The sequence below is a fragment of the Mastomys coucha genome, unplaced genomic scaffold, assembly GCF_008632895.1.
Source record: "Mastomys coucha isolate ucsf_1 unplaced genomic scaffold, UCSF_Mcou_1 pScaffold22, whole genome shotgun sequence".
Classification (NCBI taxonomy): Eukaryota; Metazoa; Chordata; class Mammalia; order Rodentia; family Muridae; genus Mastomys; species Mastomys coucha.
Window position 1 is genome coordinate 20,237,651 of NW_022196905.1, and position 17,344 is coordinate 20,254,994.

The window sequence follows — 17,344 nt, forward strand, 5'->3', positions numbered from 1 at the left end:
AAAACCCAAAACCTCCATGGTATTGGTACAGAGACAGGCAGGAATATCAATGGGATAGAAATGAACCTATACACCTACAGTCACTTGATCCATCCAGTGAAAAAAAAAGACAGTATTTTCAACAAATGATGCTAGTTCAACTGGCAAGACACCATCAAGAAGAATGTTAATCGATCCATTTTTATCTCTTTGTACAAAGCTCAAATTCAAGTGAATCAAGGACCTCCACATAAAACCAGATAAATTGAAAATAAAAGAAGAGACAAAAGCAGGACCATTGTCCAATTCAATTTCCTTGGGCACTTTGAACCTCTGGAAAAATTTCTTCCAATATCTCCTTAGGTACTATGGTAGCTGTTTCTTGCTTGGTAGGGAAAGTCTGTAAAATTGGCCTACCAATAAACTCCTGCCTGATCTCCCCTAAGTCTTTTGCTCTGTTTACTCTTGGCTGCATAAGCATTTACTTGCTGGCATACCTTACACTGGATTGGACAATGGTCCTACTTTTGTCTCTTAAGGTAAGTCAGGGATTGGCAGAGATATTGGGACTAATTGGATGCCCCATTGTTCGTACTGTCCCCAGAGCTCAGGGCAGGTAAAGAGACCTTGACTAAATTGACGTTGGAGACTGGCTCGGACTGGTTGGTGCCCTTCCCCTTATCCCTGAACATCCCCTACCATTTTAATCTAAACCCTTTTAATATCCTGCGTGGGACACCCATTCCCTTGATCCCACCCAGCTCCTGATGCCCCCAGAGTGACTTTTCAGGCTGACAAGGATATTATTGCTCTTTAGCAAGCTTTCCAGATCAGCCACTTGGAATTGTGGTTTAGACTTAGTGCCTTGTATAATGCAGGTACCCCAGAGGTTCCACACAAGTACCAAGCTAGAGATTGGATACCAAGTTGGAGACATTGTGTTGAACACTCAGAAGCAAAGTGGAGAGGGCCATTCCCGATGTTGTTAACCACCCCGACCTCTGTTAAAGTTGATGGAGTGACTGCCTGGGTTCACATCAGATCATCACCTGCACCTGACGTCAACTAGGTAGCAGCCAGACACCTAAGAAACCCCCTTCTGCAAGGCCAAGAGAAACCACGAGACAGCTATGGTGTATCTTCTGGTGCTGAGCCTCAGCATCGCCCACAACCCTACCAAAGTGACTTGGCAGGTGCTCTCAGCCACTGGTGATGTGGCTTGTTCTACCACCTGAGTTATATCTGGTGGCTGGACCCTGTCTGCCTTTGACCTCTGTGACTTAGCAGTGGGCCTTGACTTCTGGGTGTTGCTGCCCTGGAGACACAGGGAGAAGGATAGCATGAATGTGGGGGATGAGGGACTTGTAAATCAAAAAACTGTGCTCCAGAAGTGGCCTTGGAGAGTGGGACTTAGGGTGCAGACACCCAAAATTGAAAAGTGTCCTGGGAGAAAGCTCCATATATATGTGTCACCGAGATGGGAGAAGCCAACAGCAGGCCTAACAGTGTTAAGGGGCCAACCATTTCTTCTATGCTACCTAGGGGTGTGAAACATCAAAAAGCATATAGTCAGGGCCAGTTCAAGTATTGGTTTAACAGGTCCTCCTGGTTTACTTCCTTGATTTCTGCATTGGTAGGACCCCTGATCATTTTGATCCTGCTTCTGACATTTGGCCTTTACATTCTAAGTCGCTTGGATGCTTTTATTAAAGCTCGAATAGCTGCGGTGCAGTTGATGGTCCTGAGACAAAGATATCAAGAGCTAAGTACAGAAGACCAGGGATATGTGTTGAATAACTATCCACAATAGCTTCAAGATTGAAGTATGCATAAAGAAAAGGGGGGAATGAAATTGTCAGCTCAGGAACTTTGGGAAGGTCATGGAACATTGCCCCTCTGGAAGGGAGAGGTTAATTAACATTCCTCAGACAACAGGGTGGGAATAGACCTGTGGGTGGGGACACATTCCACAGAATGGACTGTTGTCCACCTTCAGACAAGGGAAGTCCTTGCTACCACATTCCCTAGAGACCAATCAGTTTAAAAATTCACACTGTTCTGCCAATCATATTGTGCCTAATGGCTGCAGCCCTGAAAACGGTATAAAAGCTCACTGAATAAGCTGCGAGAGATTGCCACCTCTCCTTTGGGTCTGGGATGACCCCAGTGCACTGGAACAATAAATTTCTCTTGCTTTTTGCATCCAAAAAGAGAAAAGAAAAGAAGAGAAGAGAAGAGAAGAGAAGAGGAAAGGAAAGGAAAGGAAAGGAAAGGAAAGGAAAGGAAAGGAAAGGAAAGGAAAGGAAAGGAAAGGAAAGAAAAGAAAAGGGAAAAAAAGGAAAGAAAAGAAGAAAAAGTGGGGAAGAGCCTCTAAGCCTTGAATACATGGGCACAGGGGGAAAGTTCCTGAACACAACATCAATGGTTTATGCTCTAAGATCAAGAATTGACAAATGGGACCTCATAAAACCATAAGCTTCTGTAAAGCATAAGATGCTGTCAGTAGGACAAAACACCAACCAACAGATTGGGAAAAGAGCTTTACCAACCCTACATCTAATACAGGGCTAATATCCAATATATACAAAGAACTCAAGACTCCAGACAATCAAATAATCCTATTAAAAATGGGGCACAGACCTGAACCAAGAATTCTCAACTGAGAAAACTTGAATGGTGGAGAAGCACCTAAAGAAATGTTCAATACCCTTAGTCATTAGGGAAATGAAAATAAAAATAACCCTGAGATTCTACCTCACACCAGTCAGAATGGCTAAGATCAAAAACTCAGGTAACAGCAGGATATGGAGAAAGAGGAACACTGCTCCATTGTTGTTTGGATTGCAAGCACATACAACCACCCTGAAAATCTGTCTGGTGGTTTCTCAGAAAATTGGACATAGTACTACCTGAGAACCCAGCTATACCACTCCTGGGCAAATACACCAAAAGATGCTCCAACATATAATAAGGACACACACTCCACTATGTTCATAGCAACCTTATTTATAATAGCCAGAAGCTCGAAAGAACCCAGATGTCCTTCAACAGAGGAATGTATACAAAAAGTGTACATTTACACAAAGTAGTACTACTCAGCTATGAAAAACAATTACTTCATGAAATTCTTAGGCAAATGGATAGAACTAGAAAATATCATCCTGTGTGAGGTAACCCAATCACAAAAGGACACACATGGTATGTACTCACTCACTGAGAAGTGGATATTATCCCAAAAGCTCAGGATACCCAAGATACAATTCATAGACAACATGAAGGTCAAGAAGAAGGAAGATCAAAGTGTGGGTGCTTTGGTCCTTCTTAAAAGTGGTAACAAAATACTCATGGGATCAAATACAGAGACAAAGTGTGGAGCAGAGACTTAAAGAAAGGCCATTCAGAGACTGCCCCACCTGGGGATCCATCCCATATATAGTCACCAAATCCAGACACTATTGTGGATGCCAAGAAGTGCATACTGACAGGACCCTGGTATAGCTGTCTCCTGAGAGTCTCTGCCAGAGCCAGACATATACAGAGGCAGATGCTTGCAGCCAACCAATGAACTGATTATGGGCTCCCCCATGGAGGCGTTAGAGAAAAGACTGAAGGAGCTGAAGGGGTTTACAGCCCCATAGGAAGAACAACACTATCAACTGACCAGAGCACCCTGGGTCTAAACCACCAACCAAGGAGTACACATGGAGGGACTCATGGCTCCAGCCACGTATGTAGCAGAGGATGGATGGTCTGGTAGGGCATCAATGGGAGAAAAGGGATCCCGTGAAGGCTTGATGCCCCAGTGTAGGAAATTCGAGGATGGGGAGGCAGGAGTTGGTGGGTGTGTGGGGGCACACCCTCATAGAAGCAGGAGGAAGAGGGCAGGCAGGATAGGGGGTTTCTGTGAGGGGACATCAGGAAAGGAGACAACATTTGAAATGTAAATAAATAAAATAAACCAGGAAAAATGAAAGAAAGAAAAAAGATTTGCGTGTATGATAGCTAATAGAAACAATAAATAAATAAATAAATAAATAAATAAGAAGAATGGAGTTAGAGAGACATAGGTACATAGTACAACATAGATAAAAATATCTGAATGAATTCTTTTCACAAGAAGATGCCAATAGACTGTATAGAAACCCACACAATTTCATTGAAGGTCACCATCATTATTATGATTAATTGATTGAAATGTGCAAAAAAGCATGTGGATTTCTCTTAATAGATAGAACCTGGTGAAAAAAAATGAAAAAAAAAAAGACCTGCTGCTTGTATGAACGAATGATTGTTGGAAAATTCTATGTAATTTCCTCAAAAGTTTAAAATGGAGCTACCGTATGACCCAATTATTTTTTTCTGGGTGTATATATAAAGGAAATCAGTTTGTCAGTGAGATGTCCACAAATCTGTGTTTTCTGAAGCACTATTTTCAATAGCCAACAGAGAGTCAACTTAAGTATCCATATATATATATATATATATATATATATATATATATATATAATATATATATATATTATTTATTACAGGCATATATATGTATAATTGCATAATCTTCACTTATGTGTATATCACATTCATGTGTATATGGTAAAATTATATAATATATGTATGCACATACCACATATAAGTACTGTATATTTGTATATATTATTCTGTCATATAAAAGAATAAAATCCTATCACAAAATTGAAAAAAAAACCTCATATTTTAGAAATAGTGAGAAGGATATTTAGCTCAGACAGCAGTAGTTAAGACAGAGGCATGGAGAATGGGTGGTAAGCAGAATCTCAATAACTACAGGTATAAAGGAGGAATAAGCATTTGAAAACCTATTGTCCAACAAACTACAGAGTTTATGATATGACAGTATGGTCTGTATTATACAGTGTAAGGAGTGCATGGCATGATATCACCACCACAACAATATAGAACAAAGGGTCCAGAAATAAACAAATAAAGCTAGAGTCCCCTTGTGTTTCCTAAAGGAGTTTGCACATAGAGCAAGATCATGATTGCCTATTCAGCAAATTGTGCTACCACAACTGGACATTCATCCACGGAAGAAAGATATTCAATCCATATCTTTAATCCTGTAGAAAAGTAAACTAGACATGAATTATGGACCTAGCTTTAAAGCTGAAAATGATGAACCCACTAGAGCAGAACAGAGAATGCACATCAGACAGTGGAGAAGGTGGGGACTCTGAAAAGAACCGGAGAGGCACAGAAACCACTGTCAAGATTTAACAGTTGGGACTCCATGAAATTAATATGTGTGTGAGTGTGCGTGTGTGTGTGTGAGAGAGAGACAGAAGAAATTATCAGTGGAGAAAATAGCCTTCAGAATGAGGGAAATCTTAAAAGCTCAACTTCAGGTAGAGAATTCCTGGACAGAATTTACAAAGACTTACAAACAATAAACATCAAAATAATCAAAATTGTCAATCAACAATAGGAAAATTCCAGCCTGTAATTATGTAACACATACACACACACACACACACACATATGCAGATAAAGATTAAAAAGACCAAATTGGGTAAAAATAGATGATGAAAAAGAATAAAAGTAATGGTGACCTAAAGGTGAAGTGAGATGTGGAGGAGGCTAATACAGACTACAAGAAGGGATGGAGTAGGAGAGGATGAAGGAGTCCAGGGGAAAAAATCTACTTACCTAAGCACATTTTCTTTGAAAATGTCACTAGGATATCTAATAACTTGTGTGTTATTTTTAAAAATAAAAATAAATTAACTAGAAAAAAATTTCTTAATAAGACTCCATAAAATTAGAGTAACTATATAAATAAGAAAATATTCTACTTATATCAAAAAACTACAGCAAAAATGAGGCCTCCCATATTATATTGTAAAATTGGTATTGTATTTTATTTGCTAATGTATCCTGTTAAACTAAGTAAGGTTGAGGTTTCTTTTTAAATTGTTAACAAATTTAGAACAATGGATTTGCATTTGAGAGCCAATTTTTGAAATATCACTCCATAATGTGCTGTATTAACAAATTTGTTCAATCTCTTACAATGGATTTTTCCCACAACCATATTTAGGATGTTTCCATTAGCTGTCAAAGATCTTTAGAACAAGGTCTAGTCACTAGTATCATATACATACTATAGAATTTTATTAGGCTATAAAAAATAAATTTGTAAGGCTGGGTGGTTTTGGCTGCACACCTTTAATCCCAGCACTTGGGAGGCAGAGACAGACTGATTTCTGAGTTTGAGGCCAGCCTGGTCTACAGAGTGAGTTCCAGGACAGCCAGGGCTACACAGAGAAACCATGTCTCAAAAGAAAACAAAAACAAAAAACAAAAACAAAAACAAACAAACAAACAAACATATTTGTAGGAAAGTGGATGTATCTGGAAAACACAATATTAAAGAGATGATCCAAACACAAAAAGACAGTGGTTATATGTTTTGAATGTGGTATTCTGCCGCTGTCTCCTATGACACATTACTCTAATTTATCATTATGATTGCTATGGAAATGATAATAGAGATTTACAAGTTTACAAATTGATAACAAAGATTGGTTAGACATTTTGTATTTGCTAATGCATCGGATGAACCAGGATAAATTACCCCAAACCCAGTTCATATTGAAAAGATAGGAAGGTTCACGTCAAAGAAGACCTGTACATACTGAGCTGGCACAGAATCGATATGCAAACGCATTGCACCCTAATATCAGACCATGACCATGCAGCCAAATAACTTAGTTTCAGCCAATCATAGCAGCTGAACTTCTAGCTCTTTGGGAGACAGCCATCAAATATGACTGTATTAAGTATAAGCCAACTGGAACCCATAACATTTTTCTGCCCGTCATTCCTTTTTGTCTGTTATAAGATAATTCACATGTTGATGAAGAAGGCATTCCAAACCAGTTTCAGTTTGGAAAGTTGCCTAATTCCAGAAATTTATTTCTTCTTGAAATAAACTTTGTAAATATCCCCTGGTATAGCTTTTACTAAGGTAGACCACTTTTCACATCATTGCATGTATTACTTTACTCTGTTGTTGTATGAATAAACAATCTAAAATTTTTATAGAATATCTTAGAATAAAATATAGAAATTATCTTGATTTTTTTTATTGGACACACTGCATTTCAGTCTATACTACATGACTCTCAAAGGCATTTCTCTTTGTTTTCTCAACATACCAGAGGCAGTCACTAAATTTTCAAAAATATTGATGACTAATTTCACAATTAGAAGGTTTTGAAGAACTTCAGAAGCATAAATACCCTTGTGCAAACATATCATTTCCCAGCATCAGTTTTTTATGTCGAGTTTCCAACAAACTCTATTTTTCCTTTGCAGCCTAAGAAATAGAATTTTATCCATATATCTCTGAGAGGAAAAGGTTGAAGAAAGTTTCAAGTTGAAAGTGTATTTTCTTTTCTTATAAATATATGACTTTTTCATGAAAAAATAATTTCACAAAACTATTATACTATTAAAGAAAAAAATCTCCAGAATAATATTACTGCAATAACCAAAACTGCAGTTTTCACCGGGCGGTGGTGGCGCACGCCTTTAATACCAGCACTTGGGAGGCAGAGGCGGGTGAATTTCTGAGTTCGAGACCAGCCTTGTCTACAGAGTGAGTTCCAGGACAGCCAGAGCTATACAGAGAAACCCTGTCTCGAAAAACAAACAAACAAACAAACAAACAAACAAACAAACAACCCTGCAGTTTTCTGTAGGCACTCCATTACTACTGCTGGGGTGGTCTGACCAAGGCGTCCTTACTTGGGCAGCAGGAGAAATCTGGCATAGATGGGGAAATGATGGATCCTTCCCGGTACGTGATGGTGCTTCACAATGCACATACTTGTCCTTGTTTCTCTCTGTGTTATTGTTACTTATATCATATATTAAAACTGTGCATTGAGGGAGTTAGAAGGTCAAGAATAAGGTATTGGTAAAAGAAAAAAAAAAGTTCCCAAATTCTACAAAAAATAATTTTCCCGGAAATCTATAGCTCACGGTTGAAATTAAATTGTACACTTATGTTAAAATTAATAACTCTACTAGAGGTTTTTCTGTCTTTTATGTCTGAAGCACTTTGCTTCAATTGATTGTTTCTCCAATAACATTCTATTTTATATTGTGAAACTGACTTCAGACTCTTAGTGATGTGAACATTGTTTTTACACAGATACACAAATAATGAAAAGCATTTCTTACTCAGTTACTAATGAAAGCTTCGAGTAGTGAGAACTCATGTTAGAGACCCTTTTCAGGACAGACTTCGTGACTCAGAGGATAAAAGGTGCTGTTGCCCAATCTGATGAGCTCAGCTCTGTCCCCTGAATTTACAGGGTGTAAGGAGAAAACTCAAATGCTGGGATGTGTCATCTGGGCTTCATGAACATGCTAGGAAGCTGCCATGGGTTTTACATGTACATGTGCTCATGCATGTGTGTGTGTATGTGTGCTCGTGCGCAGGGGTGAGCACATACACACATACATTTAAACACTAAATAAATAAACAAACTATAATTTATGATTTAGGGACCCTTATAAACTATAATGTTTTTATAAATTCCTCCAATATCTGAATATCAGTTCCTCAATGTGTAAACCTGGTTCTTTCTGAAATTGTGTCATTTATAGAAAAATGACACATGTATCAAGGTATCATTATAGACTCTTGAACAATTTTCTTCTAGCCACAAAAAGGGTACAGAGAAAATAATCTTGATACCTTGGGGAAAATGTCATTACCAGATTTAAAAAGACCTAACAAGCTATCCTCTGCATGCATAGAGGGTATATTATTGACCCAGGGAAGCAGCTCTAGAAGGAGGCAGTAAGTCTTTAGGGAGAAAGTTATGAACCAGATTTTTTCCTGGTATTTTCTAATCATGTTGTATGTCATCATTGCCAAGGCTTCCTCAGTTTGAGGATTTCATTGACTCCATGATAAATTCTGAGCATGCACTTGAGGTTCTTACGGAAAATGTGGTACATCTTATTGAAGATTGGCATTGTTATCTTATTTTAGAGCATTCATTAAGAGGAGATGTTTTGGGAGTAAATTAACTGAGTTGGTACCTGAATTGTGATTGGTGAGGATAAGAAGTTCAAAGTAATATTTGGTTATGTACTACATCAGAGGCCAACATGGACTACTTCAGACCCAAGCTCAAACACACACACATACACACACACACACACACACACACACACACACACACACACAGAGCACCTACAGAGCCTGATACTTCCACAATAGACTGTTTTGAACAAAGAAACAAAGAAACAAAAAGAAACAAAAGAAACAAAAACAAATAAAAACAAACCAAACCAACAAAACGTATCTCTCTCTCTCTCTCTCTCTCTCTCTCTCTCTCTCTCTCTCTGTCTCTCTCTCTCCCTCTCTCTCTCCCCCCCCCCTCTCTCTCTTCCTCCCTCCCTCTGTCTCTCTGCCTTTGTTAAATTGTAGGAATTTAACTGAGGTTCTTAATCATGCTAGGTAAATGCTAATTGAGCTACTTTCTCAGCTCCCTGGGGATGATTTTGCCTTCATGGGTTTTTATTTTTAGTCAAAGTATTAAAGGAATCAATAACATTCATTTTAGCTACTATTTTGAGTTGAATTTATTTCCAGCTTAAAATAAACTTATGCACATTTATGTCTAGTTTGTGATCTATGGCCCACCTGTATGAGTGCATGTGAAAAAGGAAGAATAAATACTTTAGGAAGGAAAAAGTGTAAGCTATTCTAGAAAGTTTTGTTTCATGTCTGTGATGTCTAATCTCAGTTTTCAATTTGAATCACTTCATTAGAGGAATTTCCTGTAGCAGCTTGGCCTGTGAGCATGTCTGTCTTTATTAATAATTGATGTGGGCAGGTCTAGCCTACAGTGGGCCTTTCCATTTCTAGGCAAATGGCCTTGGATATTTAAGAAAGGAAGTGGAATGTGAGCCTAGGAGCAAACCAGAAAGCAGTGTTTCTCTTTTCTCTCTGCTTCAGGTTTTCCTCCCTCCCCTGTTGTTGCCATCAGTACATGCCTTGTCTTCCCTCAGTGATGGGGTAACCTATAAGCCAATAAAAACTTTCCTCCCTCCTTCAAGTTGCCTTTGGTCAGAATTTTATCACAATAAGAAAAAAGCAAATTCAGGACACATTCTAATTTTCTAATGTTTGAATATATTGGAGTAGTAACATGCTACTTTAACACCAAAGTTAAAAGCACAGAAAGTACATGCAGTACAAAAAAACATCTAGCACATGACTTGGCCCTGACCTCCCTCCTTCACTTCAGAGTCAGTGGGACTTAAAGAAAATGCCATAAATATGATCCCTGTCACAGTGAGTCTCACAGTCCTGAGGAATATAACAGAGATTTTTTCTAACAATATGTAACAGCTCAAGAAACAGCTGATATTTGTTCAGAAGCTTAGATGGCCAACTGAAGAGGTCAATGACTGTGTCTTTACAGAGGAGATACTATATGAGCTGAAACGAGGGGAAGACATTGCAAAATGAGAGGCTTGACTAAAATATAGACATTTCTGGCAGAACCAATAACTTAGCCAGTTACAATATGCTAGCATCAAGTCTTTCATTTCACCTTAGTTTCAATAAAGCAGATATTATTTAAATTGAAAATATTTTCTCTCACTATATAGAGTGGTGTTATTTATGCTACTTATTATGCGGGTAAATGTGGAGGTATGGTACTTTTTTGTCCAAAATATTGAAATCGGGCTGACCCTGTGTAAATGATTATACTTCATATCAAGAATGGCAATAAAATAAATAGCACTATGAATCTGGGATCACTGGGACTCTTAGTCATTTTTCCTCTTTTGACCTGGATGTGAGATTAAAAACCAATTAAAAGCTTGGTGTTGGAAGAAGTATCTTCATAATGACACACACTGTACTAATTTTAAATGAAATGTAGCAATTCATACTTGACAGAATTAAACTCTTGGCTTTCTTGCAGAAAAGACGAGAATTTCAGGTACAGGATTGAAGAAAGCACTTGGCCTACGTAACACAAGGCAAAGGATTACATCAAAAATAACAAAATTTAACTTAGTAAGAGAAATAATGCAGGGCTGGAGAAATGGCTCAACAGTGAACAGCACATGCTACTCTTCCAGAGTCCCACGCTCAGTTCCCAACACACAGGACAGGTAGCTCACAACCACTTACAGCACCATAACCGTAGCTCCAGGGAATATAACACCTCTGACGTCTGCTGGCACCAGCACTCATCCACCAACACACACATATAAAAATCACTAAAAATAAAAAAGATGTAAAAGAGAGGTTGCAAACCAGAGAAGCAGAAGTTCCCCTTTTAAAAGAGGGCAATTCATAGGCCTAGATAAAATGAGCAAAAATTGGCAAGTACCCCTCCGATGACTCAAAACTCTCCAGTAGGAATTGTGAACTGTTAGTCAGTCATCTTGTTGCCTTAATTAAATAGCTCTATATGTTTTCAGGAAGAGTGAAAGTAGAAAGGCTGGGAACATCGCTTCTGATGACGCTGCAGAGCAAATGAACACTAATCTGTTACTATTGCTAACAGGAAATCTGTAACTATTTTGAGGAATGATGTAAATGTCAGCACCAACCTTAGATAGTCATCCTCCCATAAAAGGATTTTCTGTGGACTATATTTACAGATCCACAAGCAAACAATTACATGTGGATCTTCACTGCAGCTTTACATATAATAATCAAAATTTGGAAATGGCTTTAAATGATCTACAACTGAATGGGTCAAAGAATTGCAGAAAATTATTAAAATAGTGAGAAACTAACTGCCTTTCCCAAAAGTGAATGGGTGAAAATTAAAATACTATAAATAAATGAAATCTGACACAAAGTTGTAAAGAAGTTATTAACCCACTGTACTGACTGTCTTGAGCTGACAAAATGATTACTAAGTGGCAAGATTTAGCTCAGTTATCTTGAAAGAGGTGTGGGAACATTGACTACTAAGGGGCATTTGGTGATAAAAATGTTCTATAGCTAGATTAAAGTGGTAGATTCTTAAGTATCCTTGTGAAAAACATCAAATATCCACCTCTAGTGGCTGGCTGTTTTATAAGATTAAAGGGAAATACAGAGGCACTGCATCTATGAGAAGGTAAATAGCCTATCCTGAGAGCACCTTCTGTTCAAAGCAGAAGTTGCTTTGCAACAAAAATGTAAATGCATAGCAAAGATGTTTTCAGAAGTGTGAATGGGTGAAGACCCAATCACATCCTTTCTAGAGAGTGATGGACACCTTCAATCAGATTTATGAGATGAAGGAAAGAGGAAAATGGCTCCTCTTTTTCTATGGGAGTCTATGAGAGTCATTCAGAGCCAGATGAAGAAAGTAGCCATAGGGCAGGCCAAAGAAAAAGAAAAGACAGAACAGAAGAGTGTGAACTACAAGCCTTCTGTTCAGACAGAATATCCCCAAGGCCAGTCATGTGACAATCCCAGCTAGGTGGTCACAGTGGGATAACAGGAAGATAGTGGTTTACAAGGTGAGGAAGACACATTGTCTTTACTGTGTAGGTCCTGGGAAGTTGCACATGCTCCTGTAACTGAATTCCCTCCATTACTTCTCTAAACAAACAATGTGATGAAACTCAATTTCATACACACACACACACACACACACACACACACACACACACACAAACCCGCGTGTGTGTGTGTGTGTACATACACAAATATACATGCACACAAGCCAAGATGTTTGCACAAACACAACATGGGCACACATATGCACACATGTGCAAGCACACACACACACACACACTCACATACACAGAGAAAGATAGACAGACAGAGAGACAGAGAGACAGAGAGACACAGACAGAGAAGAAAGCTGGTAAGAGAGGGATAAGCAGAGTTGGAAGAGGGTGAGAAAGGGAGTCCCATTATGAGGATGACTATGATTGAAATACATTATGCTCATGTATGAAAATAAAACATTATTTTGTGTCATTCACATATGCTAAAAGGAAATATTAAAATAAATAAAAGAAATTCAACAAGATGAAAAAAACCTGTTGCGCTACCTTAGTACCCTACTTCTCCATTCCAATGAGAATGAGATGTGCCTTAGGTACCTATGCTGTGAAAGTCTGACTGGTCCATATCCATTTCATGTACAATATTTACACAGAAGAGTAGAAAGATGGATTTTAAAACTATTGGTATTAGTGGGAATGTATCTTTTATTTTTAAAAGAAAAGGAACAGAAACCCAAGATAGTAAGTTAAAATAGAGATAAAAAAGACAGAAAACAAAAACAAAAAAGCCTTTCTATCCTTAGTATCCTAAGAGCTGTCTTCCTGTTATTTGAACAGGGTTCTTCATAATCTATTTCGCAAAGAGTACAAGATATTGTCCCCATCTTTACTTACAAACTAAGGCCTTCTGATTGTATTCTGAGATTCTCTACTGAACATCAGGATTTTGTGTGTAGGTTCTTGCCCCCTTACCACACTGTAACATGCCATATGACATGCCATATAATGACAAGAATTATCTGCCTTCCTCAGTAACTGGAGAGAGAAAAGAATGAAATCATTTTACATTTTAGGATAGTTACCTATTGGTCAATTGAACTTTAACAAAGCAAACCGGAAGGAAGAAACAAAATACGGAAGATAAATTTGACAATGAACCTTTTTTCTAAAGTCTAAGTCAAGAGGCAATTTGTCCTTTGAACATATCTGAGTACATACATGGGCCCAGTAGCATTTTCTGCCAAGAACTTGGCTATGTTATTTTATAGCTTATGGTAAGCTAGTGAGCAGCCCAAAATATAGCAGTGAGTATCTACATGTGTCCTTCCCTTTCAAACACGTGTTTTCTCTGATGTCAGGCTCTGTGACTGTGAATAATAATTATCACATAGTCTGCTGCAGTGGTTTATTAGGAACACAGGCTAGGGTAGAACTATATCTGTAAGTCAGATTATCAAGAAAATCCTTTGTTTTTGGATTTCTGTCTGTTTGGCAAACCTCAGGAACCATTGGGTGGTGGTAAAAAGAAAATGAACCTTGACATGCAGGGACTTCACAATTCTTAAGGTTTTACTCTATAGTTAATTGAAATGCAAAACAAGCAGAATTCAAGGGTTTGAGAAATTAGGGGAAAAAATCCCTTTTCTGCTAAGTGTGCAGTGGTATTGTGACCATTGTGAAAAGATAAGAACTAGCCTAGTTTTTATCACCATTCTAGAGATCTAAACTGACAAGGTAGGACAAGTTCTAAGAGCCTAGCAACCTCTCTATGGCCACTGTAAAGAAACTCATTCATCTTACTGCACTTAAAGCATTTTAATCAGTTAAAATGGCCAACAGTATTCTGTGGTGAGAAAAAAGTAGGAACCCAAACAGGAATATCTTCTCTTCCTGCGAGTGTGACTTCATCTGAACCAAGTACCTTAATGAGACACTGTTATTTTCCTTTCATGGCTAAGGCAATAGCAAATTAGCAGGGATAGTAGAGTAAAAATTCTCCAAAACACATACATGGGAAATAATCGTATTTGTGCCTAATCTATACCAATGCAAAATGTAAGAAGTCATAAGTGGGTAGTTCTGAAGGTTTTCGGAGAGAAGAATAAAGAAATTAGTCCAGAAATATTTGAAATGAACCACAGTAATATGTCATTGCTGGGATTCACTATCTGGACAAAAACACATGGAAGAGATTCAGCTAATTTTCTGATATGCTCCTTCAAGGTATGAGCATAAAGCTATTTACACCATGAATGAAGGTGCAATGTTCAAATACAGTTCCCCCTTTAAAGCATACTACAAAGAGCTGAAGTCAGTGAATCCATTACAGTTGAAATACTGATGTAGAAATACAGACTTCAGAAAAAATTGTCTATTTTCTCTGGGAAGTTCTGATGTACATTATAAGATCAAAATGTCTCCAAGTGCAAGGAAGACAAATTACTGGGCCTACATCAATTTGTATATAATAACAATAACTAAAAACACAACAGGAAAGAATATGTTAACCATTACAATAGATAATGTCAATGCCTTGTACAACCTGCATATATAAATCAGGTAAAACTTTAATAGAAGATGAAAGTTACTGGATAAGAGAGTTTCGATCTGCTTTCCTAAACTTGCAGTAACATTTCAATGTATCCTATAATTACTCCTCTCATCTTTTCTCCAAAGGCACTTATGGCCATTTGGCAACTATGTACTAAATTCAGAGAAATACTTCTTAATGTTCACCTTACTGGTGGGATTTGAGCTTAGACATATCTGATGATGTGAAATTTCATGGTCATCCTCATGCTATGCTGTGCATTATCAGAAGCCAGTGTGGAACCCTTTCATATTCATTTGTTAGTTTGGTTTTGCTATTGATGTTTTAAAAGGGCTTATTTAATTCAAATTTCCAGGCTGTTGGAGCCCACAAATGACAGAGACCCTTGGACAAAAATTCTTTTGCAGCAGGTAGGTCTGTTTTTTGCTGTTAATACACTCTATGGGCATCGCTAGTCCTCATATGGGTGGCCACAACAGATATTCTTTATAGCTGATGTATTGTATGGTGTAACTGAAAAAGCAAGACAGAATATGGAATATCTACTTTACCATCATATAGTAAATCAGGAGTGATACTACATAGCCAGAAGTATTATAATAGTTTGTACCATCATGGAAATTTTAGAAGTATATTAAAAAGATGACTGGCCCTTCTATATCCCTACTCAATACATCTACTATTAAACAAAGCACATATTTTATTCTTTAGAAGCCAAATAAATGTGGTCTACCATAAACATAATTAGGTGGTAGCATCTACAGTGTCCATCATTAGTTTAAAATTGTGTTTTATAAATATTTGCAGCTTGCTACCTGCCAGCAGTGGGAAAAAATAGAAGTTCAACCATTGGTGCCCAGAAAAAAATTCCCCATTGCCATGTTGATCCAAGTTCTCCTAATCTTGGGGACATCTCTCCAGCCCTAGCACCAGTTTATCTGAATCTTGGTGAGATGACATTTCTTAAGTTTTCAGAGTCTTGTTAGGTTAGCCAGGTGAGCTTCTAATTCAACCTCCTTCTTTAGCCTTCCCCCTGCAGAAACAATGTAAGTGTGTAGCCTACTTTGTTTGGATGTTTTGTTTGCATTCATAAAAGAATGTTCTAGAAAAAATTCTACAGAGTACTGGAGTGCTTCAGCTTTTACATTTCATGATTTTGGAGATAAGGGATTTAATTCAGGGTGCAATCATGCTTAGGCATTCTGTACCACTCAGCCCTGATGCCTGTGGGATTCTCTCATTTTACTGTCTGTGTGTGCCCTTCATCTTGCTCATGTTTCATCTCCTGCCATTTAGCAAGGCATATCTACTGAATTGGAACAGATAAAAAGGGCATGCTTCTCCTTTTCAGAGCTTAATGGGTTTCCACCCTATGTCTTATGGTCTTCAGAATATTCTAAAGCCACTGATAACTTTTGCTTATTTTTGAAAATTAGGTCAAGATGACACTTACTGTTTTCAACTGACATTTTTTTCCTATCTAATTCCCTGCTTATTCATCTTGACTTTGTGATTATGTTGCAATCTCTGTGAACATTGTTCTGTTGGTAACTGCCACATCATGAATGCTAGTCTCACCAGTCTGAGACCTAGAGAAATAATTCTAGACAGTCTTGTTCATGGTTTTTGTTTCCCCAAATTACATTCTTCAGGCAGAAATGTAAGCCTATTTCGGTTAGTTTTTCTTGCCTGTTATTGAAGGTTCTTTTGCCTCAAGTAGGCCTTAGAGAAGCCATTAGACAACAGAGATCTGTCTATCTGGTATCTTTTTTCTCCACTACTGAGACATAAACTTGTTTAAAATTCAACCTATCTTCAAAGACTGATATCCCTCTGTGGTGGTGAGTGTATGAGCTATTTCCAGCCCTGTGTGATATTGCTATTTCTGAAGCCAGTTCTTGGATGTTTTTCTCACCTGCTTTCTGATTCCTCTTTCTGAATCATGTGCCCACGGTGATAATATTTTCTGGGTAATCAAAGAACATCTTTCCAGGCTCCAGAGAGCTTAAGTGATACTCTGTAAAGCATCACTGCCTTGGACTCATCATACCTCCAGCTCCACCATTCTCTTTAAGATAAGCACCTGATTCTAGTTGTGTTCCTTTGTGTAGAGCTGCTGCTGACACTCTCAGAAAGCACCAGGAAAGGCAAGAAAGAGTCAAAGGTATGACCTCCCCTGTCTTGGGCACAGATCTACACAAGTAAATGACCAGTATCAAAAAACACTCATATGCTTTTCTTGATAACAACAGAAAGTAAGTGTGGACCCATGTACTTCTTCCT